Raw genomic sequence first — 12,216 nt, 5'->3', positions numbered from 1 at the left:
GTCCCTACTTCCAGGTATGTCTGTTTTCCCCCCTGTTGTGAGAAGAAATCAGTAAAGAAAAAGCATATATGCACAGTTTAGATATTTGTATATTTTTATTTCTTTCATCCATGTGGTTAATCATGGATTTACAGTATTACAGCAGAGATCTGAATTTCTCTGTGGCATAAGAACAGGTCTTCTAGGCACTAAGAGTTGACCTGATCCCTTGAGGTTCACGAGAAGGGATGGGTGTGTATGTGCATGTGTGGTGTAGGCCCAATGTCACTCAGCTCGTGGGTTTTTACAGAGGTGGCCCAGGGATTGCTCATACAAATGGGAGAGCGTGGGAGCTTCTGAGGGTGGTGAGCTGGGAACTGCACGTGGTAGGAGTTATGCCCATGCTGTAGACTTCCAAAGTGCAGATCTAGTTCCCCAATTGACGTAGCTTTTTGACAAAGCTGTCATTGTTCACGAGAAGTGTCCACATAGGAATGGAGCACCTAGAGATGATGCTGCTGAAATGTCAGCTATGCCAGCTGGCTGCTGGTTACTGTGTTACTGAGGTTTTTTTCCTTCAGAATGCTGGAAATTGACGGTTTTTTTCACTCTTCCACTAGAATAAGCATGCTTTCCCAATAGTCCCATGAAGTAGAGTTACTCAGCATGAGGAGATGGTGAGAAGTCTACTGTGCCCAAGAATTCTAATATTTCCTAAGGTGTCCCAACTTCTTGGGTTTTGCACTGGCTTATGGGAAACTCAACGTAACTAAGCTCAGGGTCTTCTGAAACCATCCAGTTTTCATTGCTCAATCAAATTAGATAGTGCAAAAGTAGAGACACAAATCATCTTGGGGTGTGAAGTTTATTTTTAGCTTTTCCAGTGTTTACAGCTGTTTGGCTCTTCAGGGTGAACGCAATAAAGGCGTCAACACAGCACTGAAAATCAACTCTGGGTTCAAGCGAAACATGCCACAAATAACTGGCTTTGTGTTTGGATCCATTCCAATGGGAGATAGGATTTTTTTCTTTTTTTTTTTTTCTTTTTTTTTTTTCTTTTTTTTTCTTTTATTTAGTCCAGTATTTTCCAAACTTCCATAAAAAGCTTATTTCGATTTTGGCAGAAAGTTCAGGGTCAGTTTTTGGAAAGCAGTATTCTTTACCTTAGGTTGAAGCTGTGGTCAATATTTCCTCAAAATTTCAATATGTGGGATAAGTTACCTGTCTCTTTGCTGATGCAGAATAGTGTTTTGTTTTAATATGTTTGTGGGTTGTTTGTTTCTGGTTTTTGTTGTTGTTGTTGCTTTTTGGTGTTTTTTTTTTTCATTGGTTCGTTAGTTGGGTTTTTTTAACCTGTGTAGTTATGGTTTGGTTGTATTTGGGTTTGGTTTAGTTTCGTTTAGTTTTTAAAATCACGGCATTTGCTGTCTGCCTGCACTGTTCCTTTAAATACTAGCAGGGAGATACAAATGGGCATTACCTATGACCATTTTGAATAGTGTATTTATCATTTTTATTATTTATGTTTCTGGCTTGCAGTGTTGATGCAAATGTATTAAATACTGTTAAGACCTGTGTGCTTTAGCATCTGTGGAATATCATCACACCTCCAAGGCTAAGCCTGCAGCTAAAGTGTTTAAGAATTTATATGGTCATTCTTTTTCTCTCTCTGTGGCATTAGAGAGAGGAGAAAAAAAAATGCAGTAATGAAATGCATAACCTACATCCACAGAAAATATAACTGGCCTATTTATGATCATGATTCACAGTTCGGTCACTAGAAATATACTGTGCTGCAGGTTTATGCCTTTAGTGGTTATTTGTTAGAGGCAACTTCTGCACACGTTTTCCTGCAAGTCTCTTGGATTTCAAGAGAAAATGTGTCCTTCAAACAAGTTATTTCTTTGAGGGATCTTTCTGTAAGTGGGTTCCACTGTGTATTGACTACACATAATATTTTCTGTTATCATCTTGTCAGGGTTCAATTCATTACTCCATTCATTATTCAATTTGTTGGGCCATGAGCATCTGAATAATTGAAAACTGCAGAAGTATTATAAATTATAGTGTCTCTATGAAATCCTGGTTTTAGGGTTTATGACTTGACTTTAAGAAATCACTCTCTGTTGAAAGTTGGCATATGAGGTCTCATCGTTAAAGCAGAATCTTATCAGTGTGGTGGTTTTTAATATCTCTATTGTTGCACACTTAAGAATCCAGGTTGCCTAAGTGTATTAAATTATGGACATCTTTAACAGTTTATCTGTTTTTTAATTACTATTGCCATCTCAGTGATGTGGAATAGTAGCAGATAAAGAAATTAATTTATTTTGAGGTTAATAAGCAATTTGCAGCTGTTAATTAAAAGTCTTTTTTTTTTTTTCTTTCACTGAATAGAGTTAATATAACTCCCTTATATTAAAAATGAAATATTTTCTGTGTTTTTTTGCAGGTCAAAGTTGTTCCTATACAGAAATATAAGCTGACATTTAGCTGTTATTTTAACTAAAGTACAGTATGTCTTTCTCAAATGTGTTTTTCAATTTTGTTTTTAACTCCTGTGTTTTGGTTTGGAGTATTATTATACTTCTACTCTCTGGATAAATTATATTAAATGACATCATTTGTATTTTAAGAGAACAGTTTACTAATTTGAATACCTCATATGCTACATTCTTCTTTTGATTATGTTGCTGAAAGATCAACAGAGTTGTACCAGGACAGTCTATATTTATTGTTTCTGACTTTTAAACATTGCCTCCCTTTAGGTTATAGGCCAAATTTGGGAAGATATGCCAAAAGCAGTGAATCTATGTTCTCTGTGGGTATGACATTGAGGTTACAAAACAATTTTTAATTTATTCCTCTGCTGATTGTTGGTAGCCTCATATGCCTCTTCATGAATGACTGTTAGGATCATCTAATTCTGCTGTTTTAGGAAAATTTATAGCCATGCTATTGGCAAGCTACAAAAGAGCAAGAATGATGTAGTGAAGACATCTGCTGTATCAACACATATATTACCATGTCAGCCATATTCTTTGGTTTGGCCACAGCCTTTTGCAGAGGCAAGAGAAGGACATTTTCCTGAGAGGGTGGTCCAGAGCTCCTTGTCAGATCTCAGAGCTTGATTTAGTAACCCAGACCTGGGTTTATGGCACTTTTAGAGGTATCTTGGCTGTCCTGTGCTCCTCTGGCTGTTGGTCAACAGAGTTCAAGGCTCCTTAGTTTCTGAGGGATATCAGCCCTCCCTGTGCAGGTGCCTAGAGCACCTTATAGTCCAGTTCCTGGAGAAAGATCGGAAGGTATCTGGCCATGCCAGCTCTGTCCTCTTTGCTGCATGCCTTGTACCCAGCCCTTCTTTTGGTCACTTGAGTCTTTTGTTGTGCTCTGGGTCTTACGTGCTTCTCTTTGCTTGGAGGGCTCTTACAGACCGAACAGCTGCCTGGAGCTGACTGCAATTTTCCAGCAACAAAATAACTCACCCAGAATAAGCTAACAGAACTTCATAATAATTTTTAGAATCTGACCCTCTCCACAAATGCAAAACTGAAAGCCTTTACTTCAGGAGTCTTCTAAGAGTGACGCTGCAGCACAAAGGCCTCACGTGGCTCTGATTGCCAGGGATGCTCAGCTCACTTGTCCCATAGCTCTTCTGTGCCATGTTTGCAGGGATGTTTCCATGGGAAGCCCAGCCCTTGCCAGCACAGCTGGCCACTGCCTGCTGCCTTCACAGCTGTGATGGTAATGCTGTGCTGCAGCTGCAGGGGGACTGAGAGCCAGAAGTCTTTCCCTTCTTCCAGGAGGAAGCAGGGAAGTCATCTGGGATGCCAGTGATGTCCCGGCAAGCACTTAACTCACGATTTGATTATCACTTTTCTTTGCATTGTTTGTACAAACTAACTTGTGGATCTGTCTATTTGGGCTAGACAGGAAAGAGGAATCTTTTTCCCTACGAAAGGAGCTAGAAAATATGGTTGCTAAATCCTTATTTCATTCCAGTGTCTAGTGCTGCTAAAGGAAGTAAATATAGGGTGAAATTCATCCCTTTGCAAGTTAAAAACTACAAATATTCCCACTGTTGCTCTAAACTTGGATAAATTATTTGCCAGATCTAGGCAAAGCATTTGCATCATGGAAGAGCTGAAAGCAGCAGCTCAGTGTCAGTGTGACGATGCCAGGTTTTCTTAACATGGTTGTTGTCCACGTGCTTGCAGGACTGCCAGAATTTAGACCTTAATACTGCTGAGGCCAGCTGGAGTTTTGCTCTTAGCTTTGTCAGACTCTGAGTTTCACTCCTGTGTTCTCTCACAAATCAGTGTGAAGGTCAGGACCACAAAGTGTCCTTAAAACTAGTCGGTAACAGGATGTTAAATGCCAGCACATGCCTGTGGTTTTTGTGGACAGGTGAAAAAAGGCTGGGGAAGGTATAATGATGAGACCACAAGGGAAGCTCATCATGGTCTGTGCTGTGGTCATATGTAAGTAAACACTTAAACCATATGTAGTTACTCAGTAGATTTCTGCACATCATTTTCAGTGAAAGTGATACTAGGAGGGAGTCTTAGACCTTCTAGATCTATATATTTGTGTGGCAGAAAAAGGGCAAATATGTTTCTACTGGCATCTGAAATCCTTATGGTGGTCATGATGGCATTTCTGTGTGGATATGCAATTGGTGGGTCCAACAGATCACAGGGAATATTATCAACACTGTTGGTTTTGCAGAAATACTAAAAAAAGTGCAAGAACCAGATGGGGTATACAAAGACCATGGTGTGCGTCTGTCTGAGCCCTGTCTTCAGCTATGCCATTATTCCTTTTGTTGCTCAGGGATGGTCGCACAGCACAATGTTCCAGCATAGACATACGCCAGAGCCTGTTTCCTGATGTTACTCTTTGTATTGAACACCCATGAAGAGGGGAAGAAGAATGATGTTGGGAGGGGTGCGAAGATGCATTTGGGCATATGTCATTGCAGTAGGAGAGGGATCAGGAGCCTCATGTGTAACTCAGGTCCTTCACTTGGAATCAGTGGGGTGGGTGGAGGAGGTGAGCTCCTCTGGGGGGGATGGCAAGGTTGCTCAAAGTCCCTGGAAGTCAATGACTGTTGGGGGGGGGCAGGAGGGCAGGGTCTGGCCACATGAGACCAAAGTGAGGTTCTTAGAGAACAAACTGCTGGTGTATAACATAAGAGGGGTGGAGAAATAAAGGGTTCTGGATCTGTGTTGGGTACAGGTAGGTGCTGTGGTCGGGAAAAGGCACCAATCCACTGTAGAGCTGGGGAGTGCAGGCAGCATCAAAACAAAGGGGAATGGGAGAAGGGAGGTTGATGAGTATGGGAGAGGGTAAAAAGGTTAGCAGTGAAGTGTGCAATAGCCTACTTGCTTTATTTTCTGTCCTGTTATTGACTTCTTATTTCTCACTCATTATTTAATGGGTGGTTTGTCTGAGTAAGAAGTAAGACTGATTGGGTGTGGGAAGCACAGTGATTAAAGCTGCTGAATAAAAAAATGCTTTAGGAAATTTTCTGTCCACTCACATTTTTTATATCAAAGTAAGTAGCATATGGTTTAATGACATTTGCTAATAAAATAAGGGCTTTAATCTGAAAACTATTTTTCTTCCTTGCTTTCCACACTTTTAAAAGCAAACCCCTGGGCTCTCTGAAGAAAAGCAAACAGTCCTGTTATCATGCTACCATGTGTCCCGTTCCACGTTAACGAAGTTGATTTGGATCTGCAAATGAATGCATGGTTTTGAGACCTAAATGGCTTTTTATTTATGCTTTAGAGTGAACAAAACTGGATGTGCAGTGAAAACACATTCTCATCTTTAGCAGTGGGGGAGCTGCCTTTGTGCCACAATACTACTCAGAGCGTAGGCTCATATATAATAAAGAGATATTTAGTTTGCTATTGGAAAAGGATTGCTGCGGGAAGATATAAAAGCTACTTAGATATTTTTTATAGAACTTTTGCATAAATCTTGTATCCATAACCTGATCTAGTGACATAAATATTAGCAGCTTGTTTCTATTTCACCTGCTGTAGAACCACTGCTGTCCTACAGCAATAACCAGCAAGGGAATAGAGCTATTTGCTGCTGTCATAAATAAGACGGGGTGTCACAGCTGTTTTCATTTGACTGAGCAGTAATGGAGTTAATTATACTTCCAGTCTCTTTGTTTTTGATCTGTGTTTCCAAAGTCATCTAAGCTTCTTGAATTCTTGCATTTTTTTTTTTAACCCTTTTTTCTACTTATCTGGGTTAGACATTTTCTTTAGTTCGGAGGGGGTTTCATTGTTACAATTCTTTCTAGTATTTATTCCTGTTTTTCTTATTACTTATATTTTATTGTTATATGAAAGCCTCTACTAAAAGTCAGTGTATTTATTTGTACTGAGCAACACAACAATAGATACAACATGGTCTTTCTTGAAGACCAGACACATAGATTAATTTTATCTTAATTTTATCTCCAGCGGTTCAGATAACTTGCTTTAACAAAAGAACAACACAGTAAAGCTATACTTTGATTCAATCAATCATATTGCTGAAAGAATGCATGCAGTTAGGGAAGTCAAAAGGACAGCCAGACTTGCACAAACAGGGAGAAGACACTTCATATTTAGGACCACTAGTCCATAAAGCTGCTACACAGCAGCACACTGGGCAAAACATGTTGCAAGAAAACTTCTTCATGGTGTCTATTATTATCTTTTTCAGTTACTTGCATTTTTGCTTGTTTTTTCTTTTTTTTTTTTTTTTTAATTTTTAAAATGTAACAGGAGATAAGAATAAAGCAAATCTTTGTTTATAGGCATTAAGGGCAATATGTTGAATGTGGTCAGGTTTTGCTCAGAGAGTTAATAACTCTGTAGTCATGCAAAGAAATATAGATGTTGAAAAGTCTGTGACGGAGGCTCTGATTCTGAGCCAGATTTATAAAGTTCCTGGTTTTATGAGAGTCAGGCACTGAGTGTATATGAAAATCACACTGGACATCTATCTGCGTATCTCCACACTTAAAAATATGTTTTGAAATGTGGCTTCAGTGATTTGCAAATAAATAAGTGACAAAATGAAATGTGAAAGCAGCAAGTCCTACAACTATAAGTCTCTAGTGTAAATATTGTATAATTGTTAAGTTTCAGAAATATCCTTGAGATGGTGAGCAAGGAGGTAATTTTAACAGTCAAACATAAATATGATTGCTAATACACACTTAAAAGTTCAAAGTTACTTGAAATTTAGGATGGGAAAAATCACTGTCAGTGATATGTGCCAGCATATAAAGTCTGTGAGAGGTAACCTTGCTCTTAGTGTATTTTCCTTGTTCTCAAATCCAACTGCCATACTGTTATTACAGCAAGACTAAGAATTATATATTATTTTATCCCATTGTTTACTTTTTGGACAAATAAATAATTAATACAGCAGGCAGACAGCATGAGGAGAGGCAGAGGAGATGAGAGAAACTTCCTAGAAGTCCTGCCAAAATGTCCCATCACATGGTCATGACACACAGATCACCATTTGCAGGATTGATGCTCCCCATGTGTGATTTTTAGCACACAGACCTCTGTCTTTAGCCAGCCCAGTGTCCCTTGGAAGGGGCTGCTTGAGAGCACAGTTGTTGAGATGTTGCGTATCTGATCAGAGCTCTTGTGACTGGGAAGTGACAGCAACACCCTCAAATATCTTCATAGAAGACAAAACCAGCTTTTGGAGGGGGTAAATTGTTGTTCTCTGATGACTCAATACTAGTTAAACCAGAGAGTGAGAAGTCAAAGTTTCCATTTTCTGTTGCCAAAACCTTCAGTCACTCCCCACACAACTCAACCCCCCAAAAAATATGGCTGCATAGGATCATGGAAACTTTGCCTGTTGATGTAAATTCTAGGATGGTGGAAAGACATTTACCCTTTGCTGAAAGGTAGTGAGAAAGGTGTGGGGGGGTTGTTTGTGTTTTTTTTGTTGTTGTTGTTTGGTTGTTTTTCTTTTGAAGGCAGACAAAATTTAAAATCCAGATTGCATTGTGAGGTGTGGAAAAACTCTACTCAGCAATGGATTGAGCCAAGCTACAGCCTTTGCTACGGAAGGTCAAATCTTTCACTCTGAAGTCTTTCAGACTCTGAACCCAGTTTGCATATTGAGCTCTCAGAACTATTTTCAACTACCAAGGGCATCTGAGCATGAAGAACACATTTCTTGATGTCTTTAGTTACAAATTGGCACACAGATGGGCTGCAGTAGCATGATGGGGAGGGGGCTCACATCTTAAATTCGCTCTGTTTATTACCCAGGAAGTTTTGATCAAGTTTATGGTGTTAAAGACTCCAACATATCAACTCCATTGAAGAACAGGACAAGCTATTGTAAATATGAACCATCAAAGCATTAGCCATTTCAATGAAATGAAGCAAATCAATTGTTTTCTACAAAGGTGCCTTTCAGATCTCCTTTTTCAGGTTCTGAGATCCCTTATCAAGTTCAGCATTATTAAATGTTGGACTATGGACTGCAAGAGTAATTTTTTAGGACTTCTAAAGGGTCACTTTGCTGCTAACATGCTTGCCTTTGCATTTATTTTACTTGACCTAAACAGAGTTACTCACACACACACAAATATACATAAAGGAGAATTAATTCTGTTGCATATACTAGTTACCTTGCTAGGTTAAGGCTCAAGCAATTCAGGACTTAAAAAAAAAATCAAAGGTCTGCTTAAATGCTTTTTTAAATTAGGATTAATATTTCCAGTGAAAAGCATCCATCGTAATGGTTAGGATTCTTACTGTTTACCTCCAACAAAAAAATTCTGTCTGTACTGGGAGAATATAAGATGTTTTATTTGTGGTACATCATATGCTCACCATTGTAGACAGCTACATCTCCACACTGGTGGGATAGTTTCCTTTTTTGGGGTGTTCATCAGCTTCTGGAGAGTTGCTGCAAAAATGGTGTGCCTATGTCCTCCACATTGGAGCAATACCGATTGTGTATCCAAAGGCTGGAGAGTACTCCATTTCTTCTGCCCTTTCTCTACTCACGGTAATGGAATTAATAACTGAAGTTTGTTTATGTTGGATATGTAGCTTTTGTTCTGGTAATTTTAGGTAATTTCTACACAAGAAATTTCCAGTGAAATGTAGGAGCTCCTTATCTTTAAGCATGAGACATCCATCTCAAAGCACGTGCCTATATTTAAGTAAAAGATTAAATACTTTCATAGACTGGGATCAGTGTTTCCAGCCCAGTTAGCCTTGCCTCTACTCTTGTAATCGAAGACGCCTGACATGACTTTAACGTATGCTTTCTTTAACATGCCAAAGCACTGAGGTGCTGTGTTTCGAAGAAACAAGAGGCTAGAATGAATTATCTTCTTCTAGTAAAAAGTAGAATTTCTTCTCCAAAATTACATTGGCTTGAGATCCATTATTTACTTTGCAATGCCAGTGACAGGTTTAGGTTTTGGTGTTTGCTTAAGAGCTAAAAACATACGATTTAGACCTCTAGAAAGATGGTATTTCTCACTTTCTAATGGGACAAACAGAAGTTGCACCTAGCCCAGGAAATGTCCAGAGTCATTGCAGCTTAAAGCTGTGGTGTGCATTTAAACACAAAACTTATTTCAGATCATTTTAAAACACAATTTTAAATTAGAATTATGTCTTAACCAATTTAAAACCAAACCCACTAACAATTTAGTAAGATGGACTCTTTTGGACAGAATATCTATAATATCATACATACCTACTTTCCAAAGCATGCAATAAAACAGAGCTTACTGTAAATTTCTTGATTGCTTTACTTTCTTCCCAGACTCAGCTCAGTGGGGTAACTATGCTATAAAATTGGTGAGAGGAGACCTTTCTTGTGCCTCAGTGACTGAATAATTCCCATTTTTCCAGTTTCATTTGAACCTAATCCTGCTGTTCAAACTGATCATCCTATCAACCTGGAGGAATCAGTCAGGAAGAAGGGTAAGCAGGGTCTGCTTTCACTTATGTATATATATATATATATGTAATTTTTTTTTAGCAAAACCACCTTTGAAAGAGGAAATTCTCTTCCACAGTTTTAAACTGTATGCTTGAATAGTGAACTTTTCTCTAAAAGAGGTAATGGTAATGCTATTCGGACATAAACATAAATCTAGTTTTTCCTGCAAATTAAAGCTTCAAAAATTATGAAAGTATTCTTGATGAATACTGATATCCTCTTATTCTTCCTCCACATTTTTTTCTTTCTCTTTTCAACACCCTAAATTATAAGGGAATTAAAAGACCATTAGATAGTATACATTAACATATGCTATTATGGTTCTAGCTAGTGAGTGTGGGCAGAAGCTGCTGTGTGATATGATTTTTCCATGCACTGTGCTTTGAAGGCAAGACATAAAATTGATTAATATGTTTGTGTATTTAAAAAAATACTGAACTTCTAAGCTATGGTGTTTGGCCTAAAATAGGTAAAGAAAATACTTATTTCTAAAATATGCTCCACATGAATTGCTGTGTTGAAAAAGCCTTGTTCATCCCATGCAATGTTTTGACTACAGTATCAGGTGTTTCCAGACCATGCTGAAGAAGCCTTTTACAGGCATCTGTAGAATACCCTCTCCCAAGGAAGCCCGACTCCATTTTTTAATTAAACATAGTTGCCACATGATTTAAACAAAAAAATAACATTTTTTTAATGGCATTGCTTTTACTTCCCATCTGCCTTGAGTCTGCCAGAAAAGCCTCTAGGAGCAAGTGGCTATGGTCTGTGTATTTTTGTCCTTGACCAAGTTAGTTACCCTTGCTATATCCTAATTTCACCACATATACGATGGCATAGTACCTCTCTCCCTCATGTGATGGAAATCAGACATGATATTTAAAAATTGTAAAGTGCTCAGAGATGCTTTGTCAGATTTGTGTTTAATTGGAAACTACTACAGCTGGGCAAAATATTGCATGTACTAATGCTATGTTTTCTACCAGTTTGAAATATTTTCTCATTGTACTACCACAGATTTAGTGGGAAATACCAGGTATAAATCTTAACAGTCAAAGAAATTTACTCAGAGTTGCCTTTTCTACTATTATTGATAGCAGATTTATATCTGTGACCAGGGAGGTAGTCATCTGAATGCAGTCATGGATGATTTTAAATTAAACGTAAAGTTTAAGAAAATTCTGGCTAAATGTCACCCAGATCCATCATACCAAGCCGTCTGAGAGGGTAAAGGGCGCGCTGTGAGCTGGGTGAAGGGCAGGAGCAGAACTTCTCAAACACAGTGTGGTGCAGGTGCCTGGGGACAGCCCGGGGAGCCACCCAGGAAGACGTGGGAGTTTGTTGCTCTGCAGTGAGGGGGTGTTTGCTCTCCTTGTGTGACCATCTCCTTCCCCACCTTTCCCTTCTTCTGGACTCCAGCCCTTGCGCGCTCACTAATCTCTTCCCACCAGCAGCTTCATGTGCATCTACTCCTCTGCTCCATCCCCTCCAACCATTGCCAGGCATCCAGTGTTGGGGAGTCCTGAGCAGAGGGTAATTTTTTGTTGTTGTTGTATGTTTTCTCCCCAGAATCCAGCTATGACTTACAACTCTTCTTTCCTTATTAGCCATAAAAGGAAAAGAGTATATTTGAAATCAATGTTTAAGTGTGATTCAAAATTTAGTATATGGAAGACAGGGAGTATTTATAGCCATTTTATTTGTATTTTGGGATAAAAATAGCCTTTCCATGGAAAATGAAGCATTGACCCAAAATCCATTCTTTCCCCTGCAACGTATACATTAAGCGGTCCTAAGTGGATAATGGGAAAGAGCAATAATAAGGATAACAATAGGTTACAGAAACAATTAGGTAAGGAATAACACATGACAGGTAATCCAGTCATAAATTTATAGGCAGGCTGCTCTCTCCTCAGGAGCCCTGTGAGACGCAGGGCCAAAGGCCAAATACATTCCCAAGGAATGTGTACTGAATCACACGGCTGCAGACTGCATGTTATTATTAGAATTGTAAAATGTTATTGCTGGTTTTTATATATCACACTGTGTGGCTAATTTAAAAACGTGGCTAAGGCAATTTATTGTGTGTCTGGGATGTCTATTTTCAATACAATTTTCTTTGATTATTTTAAAATGTGTTGTTAGATTTAATTATTTTTAAATGTATTTTTAAACCACAGGAGGACTGTCAATGAGGCTTAAAAAGCTCTCGGTACCTCGGCTTTGTTC

This window comes from Columba livia, chromosome 3, assembly GCF_036013475.1.
Source record: "Columba livia isolate bColLiv1 breed racing homer chromosome 3, bColLiv1.pat.W.v2, whole genome shotgun sequence".
Classification (NCBI taxonomy): Eukaryota; Metazoa; Chordata; class Aves; order Columbiformes; family Columbidae; genus Columba; species Columba livia.
Note: the sequence above shows the minus strand (reverse complement) of the source record.